The sequence below is a fragment of the Hydra viridissima genome, unplaced genomic scaffold (assembly GCF_058129835.1).
Source record: "Hydra viridissima isolate aposymbiotic clone 2 unplaced genomic scaffold, HvirCarnegie_v1 scaffold_11, whole genome shotgun sequence".
NCBI classification, from domain to species: domain Eukaryota; kingdom Metazoa; phylum Cnidaria; class Hydrozoa; order Anthoathecata; family Hydridae; genus Hydra; species Hydra viridissima.
Genome location: NW_028324310.1, coordinates 6822736 through 6836250, shown reverse-complemented (window position 1 = coordinate 6836250; position 13515 = coordinate 6822736). Strand labels below are relative to the sequence as shown.

General features: G+C 27.1%; 2 pseudogenes across 1 annotated transcript in view; both read right to left on the bottom strand.

Moving 5' to 3' along the window:
* The window catches only part of LOC149881927 (uncharacterized), a 22912-nt pseudogene extending 9397 nt beyond the window's left edge, over positions 1 to 13515 (bottom strand). Inside the window, exons 1-3 of the transcript XR_016445204.1 lie at positions 13393 to 13515; positions 4547 to 4622; positions 4254 to 4292 (exon numbers count right to left, since the gene is read on the bottom strand). The product of XR_016445204.1 is annotated as an uncharacterized LOC149881927 (transcript). The remainder of the gene's footprint in view (positions 1 to 4253; positions 4293 to 4546; positions 4623 to 13392) is intronic.
* Positions 8799 to 11948, bottom strand: LOC149881928 (uncharacterized; annotated as a pseudogene).

Genomic DNA, 13515 nt, shown 5'->3' with positions numbered 1-13515 from the left:
AAGAAACGTCTTTTGCGTTTTTAAGAACACACACGGGTAACCCGTTATTTTGGCCCGATTTAGCATCATCTCACGACTCTGGGACAACTTTAAACTGGCTTAGAGAACATAAAGTGGATTTCGTTGAAAAACACTGCAATCCACCAAATTGTCCCGAACTACGTCCTATCGAATGATATTGGGCTCTTGTCAAAAGAAAACTTAGGTTCAATGTAAAAGAAGCCAAAAACATTTAAGACTTCAAAAATAAATGGATGAGAGCTTCCAAGAAAGTCCAGCCAATGACTGTGCAAAAGCTAATGTCGAGTGTAAAAGGCAAAGTCCGTGCGTTCCCACGTACAAAACTTCACAAACTTTCTTAAGTGAAATTTAAAAATATTAATATATGTACTTTCAAAATATACATAACATTCAATATCGAAATACAATAGTTAGATAAATATCCTTTATAATGTCCGCGCAGATTTTTTCTGGTACATGTCTTAGAGAAAAAGTACCATCACAAAATTTTAAGTTCAATTTATTGAAAGGTTTATCAACGATACAGAGGTGCTTCACTTCTAGAACAAAATCTTTTGGAAAATTATCTACATGATGATAAATTTACTACAGTGTAAAGCAAAAAAAACAAACTACAGAATGAAATGTAGGCAAGATTAGATACATTAGTACAAATGATGACTTAGATAACAGCATACTCACAATGTTGACATTTAACCAGATTCTCACGATATTCAGCTATATTCATTTTTTAAACATGTATTTGATTGCACTTCCTGAAAAAAAAATGAACAAGCATGACCACATATTTTGTTTATAAATTTATCTGGAAACCAACAATGCTCTAGCATCCTTTATGGAATGTTCTAGCTTACTTTTGTAAATACTCAAGACTGAGTTTATTGAGAACGAACAAAAGTTCATTCCCAGATGCTCAGTAAATGTTTTAACTCAATTAGTATGATGATAAACATGATAATGACAGACAAGAAAGTTAATCAAATAATAACAACAATAATTATAAAAGCTGTTATAATAATAGCAAGCAATAATAATACTTTTAATCAGTAGAGCAGGAGCGGGTATCGAGAATTAATTAAAGGCAATACTAACAGCAGCTAAAATAATAAATAAAGCATGACAATAGTAGCAAAAACTAGTAATGATAATAATAATGGGAATAACAATAGTACTAGTAATAATACTGGAATTATCAAAACCTGTGCAACCAGAGGTATTCGAAATAAACAAAGCCATATAAGCTTAATCTAAACGGTTTTAAAAGATATCTACTCGTTCTTCGAACTTGATCACACACACAGATAATTCTCATTTTATCACTTTACATCATTAAATGAACATTTACATTTAAAAGTCAAAAGTATGTTGTTTTAGCTAGTGTTACTAAAAGGTTCATCAGCATATAAAACAAAATGTCAAAAATGCTTACTAATAAGCAACAGTAACGTAAGCATTGGTTTCAACTAAATATAAGAACTCTGCCAATGTATACAAACTGAAATTTGTAATCTTAGGACTAAATTTAATTGTCCAATTTTACGCTCCAGATTCAAAAAACAAAAACTGGAAACGTTATGAAATAAATTTTCCTATCAGGTATGCTGCAGTAAAGGAAGCTTTAAAAAATATATATACATTGATCAGAAAGAAAATTAAAATTAGATGAGAATTTTTATAAATACATTACAGCGACAATTAAAAAGACAAAGTTCACGATAAGATTTTGTAGAAAAGCTAGGTCTAAAAGACCTAATGCCTCAACCACTGTAAACTTCGTTGTAAAAAAAAATCTAGTTTAAATGCAGAGGAAATCAACTTACCGACATGTTCACAATCAGGGTCCATGCTATTCATCCTACGATGATAACATGGCAGTATATATAATCCACAAAATTAAACTTGCTGAACTTTTTTTTACAACAAAAAAACGCGTTTATTATTTAAAAGTAATTTACGAATTTTTTTGCAGGTACAGCTGTATATAATGGCCGAAGTCTGTTTTCGAACGGAATAATCAATCAAATTTTTCTAATAAAAACTAAAATAGTAATTATATACTTTTGTGAGTGTTAGTACTTGTAAATTAGTAAGAACTGATATTATTTGACCATAACCTAACAAGGCTGAGGTTTGCTTAAAATAAGCTTGACAAATAAAAAGTAATCTCAAATTAATCACTTTTTTAAGAACCCGTACGCGGTCTGTAATATTGGCAGCTATACTTATTCCCTCACTTTAGTCAAACAAATAAGATAAGTTGAATGAAGAATCTCATAGGGTCTTCCTATCTTACTAGATATCATTTGCTGAAGAAGAAAAAAAGCTTTAGCATCAAAGAAAGTTATATACAAATTAAAAAAAAAAAGAAAGCTTATAGAAAATGTTTAAACAATTCAATGAACTAAATACAGATTCATCAAATACTACTTAATCTAAAAAACAAATTAAGTTAACAATTTATAAGAAGGATAAAAAGACTGCTAAGATCTTTAGAACTATTGTGCTTAATTTCAATATAATTAATTACCGTATGGTTACCATTTTGGATCATTCTTTGGTTAGATCAGCTTCAGCTGCCTGAAAAAAGTTAGCTTTAGAAACATTTAGTTGTAACAATATAATAGTCACTTCCCGCCTTAAAAAAACTTCAGGGTCCTTTATGGGTAACCCCTTAAGGGACCCTTATGAAAGTGTCCGCGCAAAAATTCAGGGTCCCTTAAGGGCTAGCTTTAAACCGGCCAAAAAAAACCACGCGTTACTACTCATACAGGATGAGTAGTAAATCGTGGTTGTTTTTTTTACTAATAGTTATCGACTTCGACTAAATCGACTAAAAGTCGAAAGTCGAAATTAGTCTACTTTGAAAATTCGAATAGTCGATTTAATCGACTATGAATCTCTTAATAATCGACTATGAGTCTCCTACTAATCGACTAAAAGTCGATTTAGTCGGGTAATCATCTTAAAATCCTTATTTCAATTTTTTCACTTCATTTAATTTTGTCAATCTCTAATATTGTTATGATGCTGATCAATTAGTAAAGATAAGTAGTTTATCTTGTAAAAATAAGTTATTTATAAAGATTGAGCCATGCGTGAGAATATTTCATTCAAAGCGGAATATAATCATTCATAGCAGTTTTTTTAATTCAACCAAAATATCTGAACATTGAACCTTATTGCTGTATCACACAGTATGAACCACCACTTCATTAATGTTTCCTTTTTCTCATTATAGTAACCAGTTGTTGCTTTTGAAAACAAAGTGTTAAGTAATGTGTCATGGTACTCAGTTAAGGATGCAAAAAGGTTTACAAACCTGCAACCCTAAAAAAAGTTTAGCCGCCCCATCTGCCCCCACCTATCTATGCGACCGCTTTTTATTAAATTTTTTGTTAATTTTTTTCTTTGATTGCTGTAAAAAACGATTTAAAATGCCCATTCGTGTTTTTTTTCTTTACTTTGTGATAGTAATTTCCGTTTTATTTTGTTTGTTTATTCGATTTTAATTGATCTAATAGATTAGATGAATTAAAATTGAAGAAAAGAAATGCTCTCGATAAAACAACAGCATGTGTTATTACAACAGAATTGCATACCACCCAGCTTTTTTGATAACTCTCCTAAAGTTCTATTTGTTTCAAACCATCTAAAAAATAAATTGTCAAGAAACATTACAGTATATGACTATAATATTCAAATACTATTATTTGAGAATTCTGCACAAGCAATTAATAAATTACTATGTTGGCAGCTCCCAACAGTTGTAAGTTGGTTAGCAATTATCATTTTAGACCTATATAATAACTAGGTTTCTTTGGTCTAAATTTAAAACTTAAATACTTTTTCTTCACTATTTTACAAAATAAATTTAAACCAACCAAAAAAATAAAAATTACATATAGTCTTACTGAGAACTTGTACATTATTTCATCATATTTATTCTAAAAAACGGCTTCAAAAAAATTGCCGTATACACTATTCAGATATGTTTTAAGCGGTGGTCCAGTAAAAAAAAAGCTCAAGCATTAAAGAAAGTTAATATGCAAATAAAAAATTTTTAAAGCTGATAGAAACTGTTTAAACAATTTAACTAAATGCAGATTTATCAAATACTCACTACTTAAACCTAAAAACAAATTAAAGTAAAAATTTATAAGAAAGATAAAAAAACTGTTAAGATCTTCACAACTATTTTGCTTAATTTCAATAATTAATTACAGTATGGTTACCATTTTGGATCATTCTTTGGTTAGATCAGCTCCAGCTGCCTAAAAAAAGTTAGGTTTAGAAACATTTAGTTATTAAAGCATAATAGTCACTTCAGTTGCAGAAATTCAAAGCCTAAAATTATGTAAGAAGAATATTAATTTCTGTAGTGGAATACAGTTTTCATAGTTTAACAATTGGTGGTGCTAAAGACTATATCTCATTACTAAAGTTCACATATTCAGTAGTATTATCCTAGTAATAATGCAGGCATAAAACAACAAAAGGCATTTAAATTCTGTACCAAAATTACTACCTTCTGGGTAGAGATTACTTGCAAAGGAGTTTCACAACATTAATATCAAATTTGACACAATATTTCATAATGTATACTGAAAAAGATAAAGTTCATTCAAATTATTTTTAAATGTTATCTAAAACTTTTTACAACTTTCTCATGGCAAAATTAACTTTACATAATTCTACAGATTCAGAAAGAAAAAAAAGTTACAGTATTTTATGACACTTAAAAAGCACTTTTAAGTGTGTCATGCTTTCTAGATTATCTTCATAATTTTTAAGAAAAAATATTATGAAAACTTTACTAAAAAATCATTTTAAATGATAAGACCATAAGTTAGAGTTTCAAAAACAGTGTATTATTCAATATTGTTAAGAACTTTTTTAATGTTTAAAAAAAACTCTTTACCATTATCTTTTTTGGAATAATATTGAATACTTCAGAAATTGCGTCAATGCTTGTTATTTATAACTTATTGCTTTCAAACAGCCATGGGAAAAGTACTTTACACAAGATACATCAGATAAATTTTCTTTTACATATCTAATTTTATATTCTTAAATTTTTTAAAAAAACCCTGTGTTGTGATCAATATTTTCTGAAAAGTAACAAAAAGATTTTTGTTTTCTCTATAAAGTAAAGTGCAAGTGAAAAAATGTGACAAATAACTTTTGCTCCAGTGACTTTTAACCTCATCCTGGACTACATATAATGATAATTTTCAGCAAAATCTTCAAATATTATTCATTTCTTTTGATTAAGATTTTCTTAGCAGTTTTTTTTAAGTAATTACTTTGTGTTTTTCAATGCTACTGCAAAAGAAGTCATTAAAATTATTGAGTGGCAGTATTTGCAACACTAGTGTTGTATAGTCAGTGTTCTGCCATTGCTTGTATACTTTGAATAATTTTTCTTAGCTAATTGCCTAGAAACTCTTGTACTAAACACCTGCTTGAATACCTGGGGATTGGTCAAATTGGTGCAGCATACAGCATTTCTAACACAACAAACAATTACAGAAATAGAATCCTTATAACTTTTATTCCAAATAATTGCATCCATGAGAAGTATTGCATTTTGAAGATTTTTTGTATGCACTTATATTGAGACTAACTGAGACATTAGCTGAAATGCACCACTTTGGGTTTCAGATTGCAAAGATTGACAAACTGACAATGACATTAGGATAGTCTTTTTTAGATGTGTTTTGTAAATGTGCAACATGTTATTCTTTAAGATTGAGGTAGAAATAACATTTTTTGAATGTGTTGGGTTTTTTTAATACTAAGTCTTTTTTTCCCTGGCATCCTTCTTAGAAACTTATTTCTTTGATAAAAAATTATCACTAATTTGACTGTTTCTGGTATAATATGGTTTTTTAGATTTTTTCCTGGTAATGATAAAATCCTCTGCTCATGTTTATCTTTTTTAACTTTAGAAAAAGACAATCAGACAGTTCAAAGTAATTTGATACCTTTTTATACGTCCAAGATTTTGTTGCAAGTGTTAACATTTGCACCTTATAGTGTTAGGAGTCAATCAATTAATTTTTTTTGAATTCATACATTAAACTGTCTAGATCTTTATCTTTATGTTACTGTTTGAAATGGTGCTGTTTATTCGTGATGTTAAAGAAACATCTCCAATATTATAATGCTAACAAAACCTTTTTAGCAACACTGTCTGATAATATCCTCACAATTTTGTTTTGCTGGTGAAATCCAAAGTAATTCATATAAAAGTATTAAACTTTAACATTTCTTATTTTGTGACTCCCACTCTTCCTGTCAAGTAAAATCTTCATCAGCTTCTACTGCTCTTTTGTAATGTTTGCTGCATGTTTTCAAACCCGGGGTTATATTTAAATTCTTTTCTTATAAAAGCAAAAGTCAAGGGAATTCTTTAAGTTCCCTAAAAAAAAAAAAGCAAGTTTAGATAAGTTTTAAAAGTAACTGAAATCTTAACAACTATTATAAATCTTCACAAAACATTTTCCATTTTATTCCCATAAGAGATATGCTGTAACTATAATAAATGTTAGATTAAATTTTACAGAAGTCTTTTTACTTTTCCTTTTGCATTTCAAAAGGATTGCAACACTTTTTAATTTTTCTCTCAAAATATTTGCAATAGAGCTGCTAATGATAACCACATGAAATTCTTATTGAATATATTTTTCTTTTATATTTGCTTGCCACATTATTTTCTTAACAGATTTTAATGTTATGTTTAACAATTTCATATCTAAAATTGTTAACTCAAATATATATTTCTTTAGAGAAAATAGAAATACAAAAAATTAACAATATGCTTTTTCATAATACACTCCCCTTCATTTGCTTAAACTTTAAACAAAGGTGTCAACAGGACCAATTTCAGAGGAAGGGTGGGGGACAATTTTAAAAAGCTTAACTTAAACTGTTTAAAACACATTAGTGGCTTTTTTGAAACTTATCTAAGCATTTAATGACTTGGAATATTAAAAATGCATTCAAGAGCAACAAAACTATTTAAAACTTGAAACTTTATAGAAAAAATTTGAAAACTAAAATGTAAATTTAATTCACTCATTTTATAAAATGTATTTCAGATATATTTTGATAATTCAACTTAAATAAAACATATAATATTGATAAAACAAAAAGAAAAATAATAACATTCACAATAACAAAAAAAAGATTAACAATATAAATAAAAATAATAAAACTTATGAGAAAAAAAGCAATATTAAAATTTTAATTTTATATGTTTTACTATTTTATTTCTACAAATGTTAACTCAAGTATAGGCTTCTTTAAAGAAAATAGAAATACAAAAAAGTTACCATTATGTTTTTTCATAATACACTCCTTCATTTGCTTATACTTTAAAAAAAGGCATCAACAGGACCATTTTCAGAGGAGGGATGAGGACAATTTTAAAAAGCTTAACTTAAACTGTTTAAAACACATTAGTGGCTTTTTTGAAACTTATCTAAGCATTTAATGACTTGGAATATTAAAAATGCATTCAAGAGCAACAAAACTATTTAAAACTTGAAACTTTATAGAAAAAATTTGAAAACTAAAATGTAAATTTAATTCACTCCTTTTATAAAATATATTTCAGATATATTTCAATAATTCAACTTCAATAAAGCATATAATAATGATAAAACAAAAAGGAAAATTATAACAATAACAATAATAAAAAAAAGATTAACAATATAAATAAAAATAACCAAAATAATAAACCTTATGCAAAAAAAAACAATGAAAAGAACTAATAATAAAAAGTGTAATAAAAAAATTAGTAACAAAATAAATGATAGTAAGAACAAATATAACAATAATAAAAAGAATAACAATAATTATAAAAATAATGACCAAAGCAAAAAACAAAAAGAATTTTAAAACAAAACAAGTATATAAAAATAAAAAAAAAGTAAAAAAAGACGAAGAAACATGTAACAAAAATAAAGCAAATAACACAAAAACATAAATTAATACAATAAGAATAATCAAAGTAAAGAAAATAATATCAACAAAAAAAAAGAAAAATACAATTACAATAATATTAGCAAGAACAATAAATAAGTTAAAAAAACAATATAACTATTAAAAATAACAAAAATAAAAAATAAAAACAAAAATATGAATATTAATAATAATAAAAAAAGTAAAAATGATAATAGTAACAATAAAAAACAATATTGTTATTAATAACAATATTTTTATTAATGTTTTTATTAATAATAATATTAATAATATTATTATTAATAAAAACATTAATAACAATAAACAAAAAAATAATAATTATAGAACTAATGATAACAGTAACTATCTAAAAGAAAAATTATAATTATACTAAAAGAATTAGTAACAAAAACAAAAATAACGATAATAATAAAAACAATAAAAACAATAATAACACTAATGTTAAAAGAAATCATAAGAAAAGTAATAATGATAACAATTAGAAAAATGTAAATATTTATAATAATAGAAATAGTTTTAATAATTAAAATAATAATAATAGTACTACTAATAATAACAATGACAAAAGTAACAGTAATAAAAAAAATAATAATAACAATAATAGTAATAATAATAATGGTAATAATAAAATTAAAAAAAAATAATAATAATAATAATAATAGTTATAATAATAATAATAATAATAATAATAACTATGATAATAACAATAATAATAACAATAATATTAATAACAATAGTAATAATAACAATAGTAATAACAATAACAATAAAAACTAGCAAAAAGCAACCTTTAATACTGGTTATGGTCAGTCTGTTACTTAATTTATAGTGGCAGTTTTCCACAATTTAAAGTTGTGAAACCTTAACTAACACCCTTTTAGAAAAACGCCTTCATTTTAAAAAAATTTAACCATCTGTAAAATTAAAATAAAAAGTATCCGGAGGTAAAATAATTTACCAATTATTTAACATTATTTGAGTAATTTACAACTGACATAGGTCATATAAGTGAAAGGCAGAAGTATTTTCCTCGACATTACTAAGTTCAAAACAATATGTTTTTAGTTACTGACACAAAATAATAACACTTCATCATGCTTTAAATTGACGAAAAAGTTAAGCTAAATTCTTGTTATATTTTTTATAACATGAACTTTAACTAATAAGATTAATATAAAGCAAACGTAAGTTGTACATGAGTTATTCATTTTTTGGTATCCCCTTGATACATGTTTCTTTAAAAAAGGAAATTGTCTTTAAAACGTTAAATGCACACAACTAAATAAATTTATTAAAAATAACTGAACATTTGACCATTACTATATATGGCACTAATCTGACGATATTTATATATGGCCTCTTTGTTTCAATAGTTTCTAGTAAACGGTAATTTGCTACCATTTACTAAAAATTCCTATTGTTACTCGAAATTTAATTCTCTTAAATATTTTGACACTAATAAAGGACCTCCCTTCTCCATTTTTGCCTTAATGGTGGTCAGGAGAATAGAGTTATTTTTATTAAGAGTAATCAAGTTTTTGATGAAGACCTGTTACCAGAATGATAAAATATAAAACAATGATTTACATGTATAATAATTTTTTCTTTTTAATATATATAAGAATTTTACATATATAAGAATTTTTTTTTTCCTGAAAAGTGTTGCAAATGCAAACTAAGCTAATTAATTAGTTAAACACCTTATAAAATTTAAGTAACTCGATATTTGACAAATGCGCAAAACTACAATATTCACCACCCTCGTTAAAAAAGATTTAAAAAGAACTGACAAAAATTTACAGTGAAAGGTAATCAGGTTTCTTTTTATAAATCGTATAAATGCGTCATGCATAATTCTTAAAGAAAAAAAAAAAACAGAATTATGATACCATAATTACAACAACAACAACAAAAAACACCACATAAACACTGAAAATTGATTTACCTATTTATGGTAACCTATTTTGACATGGCAGTTAATATAAATATTTATCGAAAATGTAACTATAAAATCTATTTCGAAGTACAAAAGGATTAACAATACTAAAAAGAAAAAAGAAAAATAAACAAAAAAAAAAACAAATTCAGATATAAATTACATTTCTAGCATAATGTTATCTTGGCTTTTAGTAAATAGAAAAAGTAGTAAGTTCCAATAATGAAACTACCTATTATTCATTTTTAACAACAGTCACCGATGTGAAGGTGTCTATTCTTAAAAATGAATATCAACACAAGACATCACAACAATAACACATAAAAATAGAATATTTACACCCTTGACCCTAAAATCCAGCAAAAAAAACAAACCAAATTAAAATATGAGTTAGAAAACCAATTTAAAGTTAACTATGATTATCTTTTTACTAAACATATAAATACATAAAAGTATATTTGTTTTTATGTTCAGTATTAGTTATTCAATTACTTCAAATTTAGAACATTAAAACACCCTAGATTTAAAGATCAAGGTTGCATACTCTCATACACATTACGCTAAACATTAACAGACATTATTATGTGTTTCCAGAATAATTAAAAAAGGCTAGACAACACAATCTAGCTCTAAAGCAGTAACACCGCCTGGCACTAAATGCTGCCAAGTCACACATCTGCTATAACTACATCGCTTGGCTGGCAAGGTTATCAATCTTGCTCAACATAATGCCAAGTCACACCACTTTGAAAACATGGAAACAACATAATTTAAACATATATACAACTATAAACAAATATGGTTTTATATAACACATATAAACACATTTTATAACAATATTAAATGACAGATATATTTATCAAAAACTATGAAAAAAAAAATTAAAATAATAAATAAAGTTATACATACAAAATGTGCTCACAACCTACAAACAGTAAGTTTTCGAAATGAAAACCTAAAGACAATAAATTAAGAACATTAGAAAATGTAACATTATTTAAGTAACACTTTTCACCTACCATACCTTGAATGAGATGTTTATCAATTTTAAAAAACAAACTATTAAATGCTCTAGTTCTTGAACATGCAACATATAGTTGACCATAAGAGAAACACGGTTTTTTGAGATATACCCCAACTCTATCAAATGTTTGACCTTAACTTTTATTAATTGTCATTGAATAAGCCAATCAGACAGGAAACTGACAACGTTTCAGAACAAAAGGTAAATTAGAATCTGATGGAGCCATCTGATTTCGAGAAACAAAAACCTGTTTACCACCAGAAACACCTGTCAAAACCTCTGTATCAATATAACTACTTTGAAGAGCACAAACTTTCATTTGAGTACTATTGCATAACCAAGCTTTGAGATCTAAATTTCTAAGTAGCATAAATACACAACCAATTTTCAATTTCAAACAACGAGGTGGTATACCTGAAGGAGTTAAGCTGTTCAAAAACTCAACAGGAAAGTTTTTTCTTTCATTATGGTCATCAGTATCAACTTAATCAGCACTTAAATAAATTTTGACCTCACCTGGCAGACATTCAAGCACTTCTTCATTGATTGATAATGAATCAACATTAGTTGGTGTTAAAATCACGCGTTTAATCATTTTGATCAGCATCTCCAAAAATCTTTTCAACAATCGATTCATTTTCTCTAAGAATGCACTGATTTGTTATTTCAATGCATCCTTTAAAAGGATCCTCCTCTTTGACAGGTATTGTTTTATTTTCAAGTTTTAGTAGCCATTGGGAAAATTCACCTTCCCCATCTTGTACTCCCACATTTTTAGTTAATACAAACTTCTGCACCCATTGCCAATGCAAATTTTATACACGATTCTACTATTTCAGCTGGTTGTCCTCTTTTCACAACAGGAAGAATTTGCCTAAAGTCACCACCCAAAAGAATGATTTTTCCTCTGAACGGAAAGTTGTTGTTGCAAATATCTTTTAACAACCTATCAATTGCATTTAAGGCATGTTTAGGTATCATGGATGTTTCATCAAGCAAAAACAAACTAACTTGCCTTAAAAAATGCCCGTGTATAGAGTAAGGAGTTACATTTCATGTGCTATTATCCAATATTGGAACAGGAATTTTAATAAGCCATGCAATGTAGATCCATTTGTAAGAAGAGTTGCTGCTATGCCAGTCCATGCAGCTGTAGCAGATTTAAAGCCTCTACTTATGGTTTCAGCAATCAAATAATTATAAGTAAAGGCTTTTCCACTACCAGCTCTCCATCCATGAAAAACAATCTAGAATGTTGATTTTCTACACTTGGTTGCTCATTCAGTGCAGCAAGGATAGCATTACATACATTTAACTGATTGACATTAAGCAGCAGTCTCATGCGATTGGCTTTGTCGATAGATTGTTGAACATTTTCATCAAAATTTTCTAGATTTAAGCCTATAAACTCATCAATAACAGGCAGATTGTAATCAGCCAGCATTTTACCACTTTGATTGATAATCTTTTCAATTTGATGAAGAGTAGCTTGTTCAGCTATTAGAAGTGGGACTGAGCAGTGAATGAAATCTTCCATCATAAAAGCTTTGTATGCATTCCAGAGATGTAAAGGATTGTCAGGTTCACAAAAGCTCAAAATAATTGAAAACAACTGTCTAATTTGCTTTGGCATATGTGTTAAAACTGCCTCAGAAAGTGTATTTTGCCATTCAGTGTCATCTTGCAACCAACCTTTCAAAACACATGCTTCATAAAACGTTTCAAGTACTATACTATTAACAGTACGCACATCCTCTCAAGATGTTGTTCCCTTTGCTTGCAAAAGTAACAGTCTAAGAAAAAACAATTCTCCAGTTGGATCAACTTTATACATTCTTACTATCACCTTATTACCACCCCTTTGTCTAACCTTCCATTTACAATGTTTATCATTAAATATAAAGTGATAAGGAATGTCTACATACGAATAGCAATGTGCTCTTTCATTTTCAGTGTTTAACTTAAATCATGCCGCTAGGTGCGTATCAAATTGAGCTGCATGATCTAAAGCCATTCTGCTCCTTCTCTAAAATACACTAATTGATTTTCGGGTAGATGTTTACCAAGTCACAGCACTTTGAAAACATGGAAACAATATAATATAAACATATGTACCAACCATAAGCACAATAAATGTGTTTAAATATGTATCTAAGGTTAAATATATACCTTATATACATATTTAAACACATTTTTAAAACATTTATGTAACACATATTAACACATACACAAACAATAAAAAAACACTTTACATTATTATAAAAACACATTGATAAAAAAACTATAAAACACTTATTACCACATACACTTACATATCAAAAAAGCATATATGCAAACGATAAAAGTGTGCGAACAAAAATTTTAAAAATGATGCAAGAAAATGTAAAAAGATACAAAATATACATTTACAAACAATACTCTTTACCTTCTTTTTTTTTCATAAGAACTGTAATCCTCATAACAAAATTTAACCTTTACATACAATAACATGTGACATGCCATGTCAGTGTTGGCACAAAATTTTAATTTATTTTTCTAAATTTTCTAA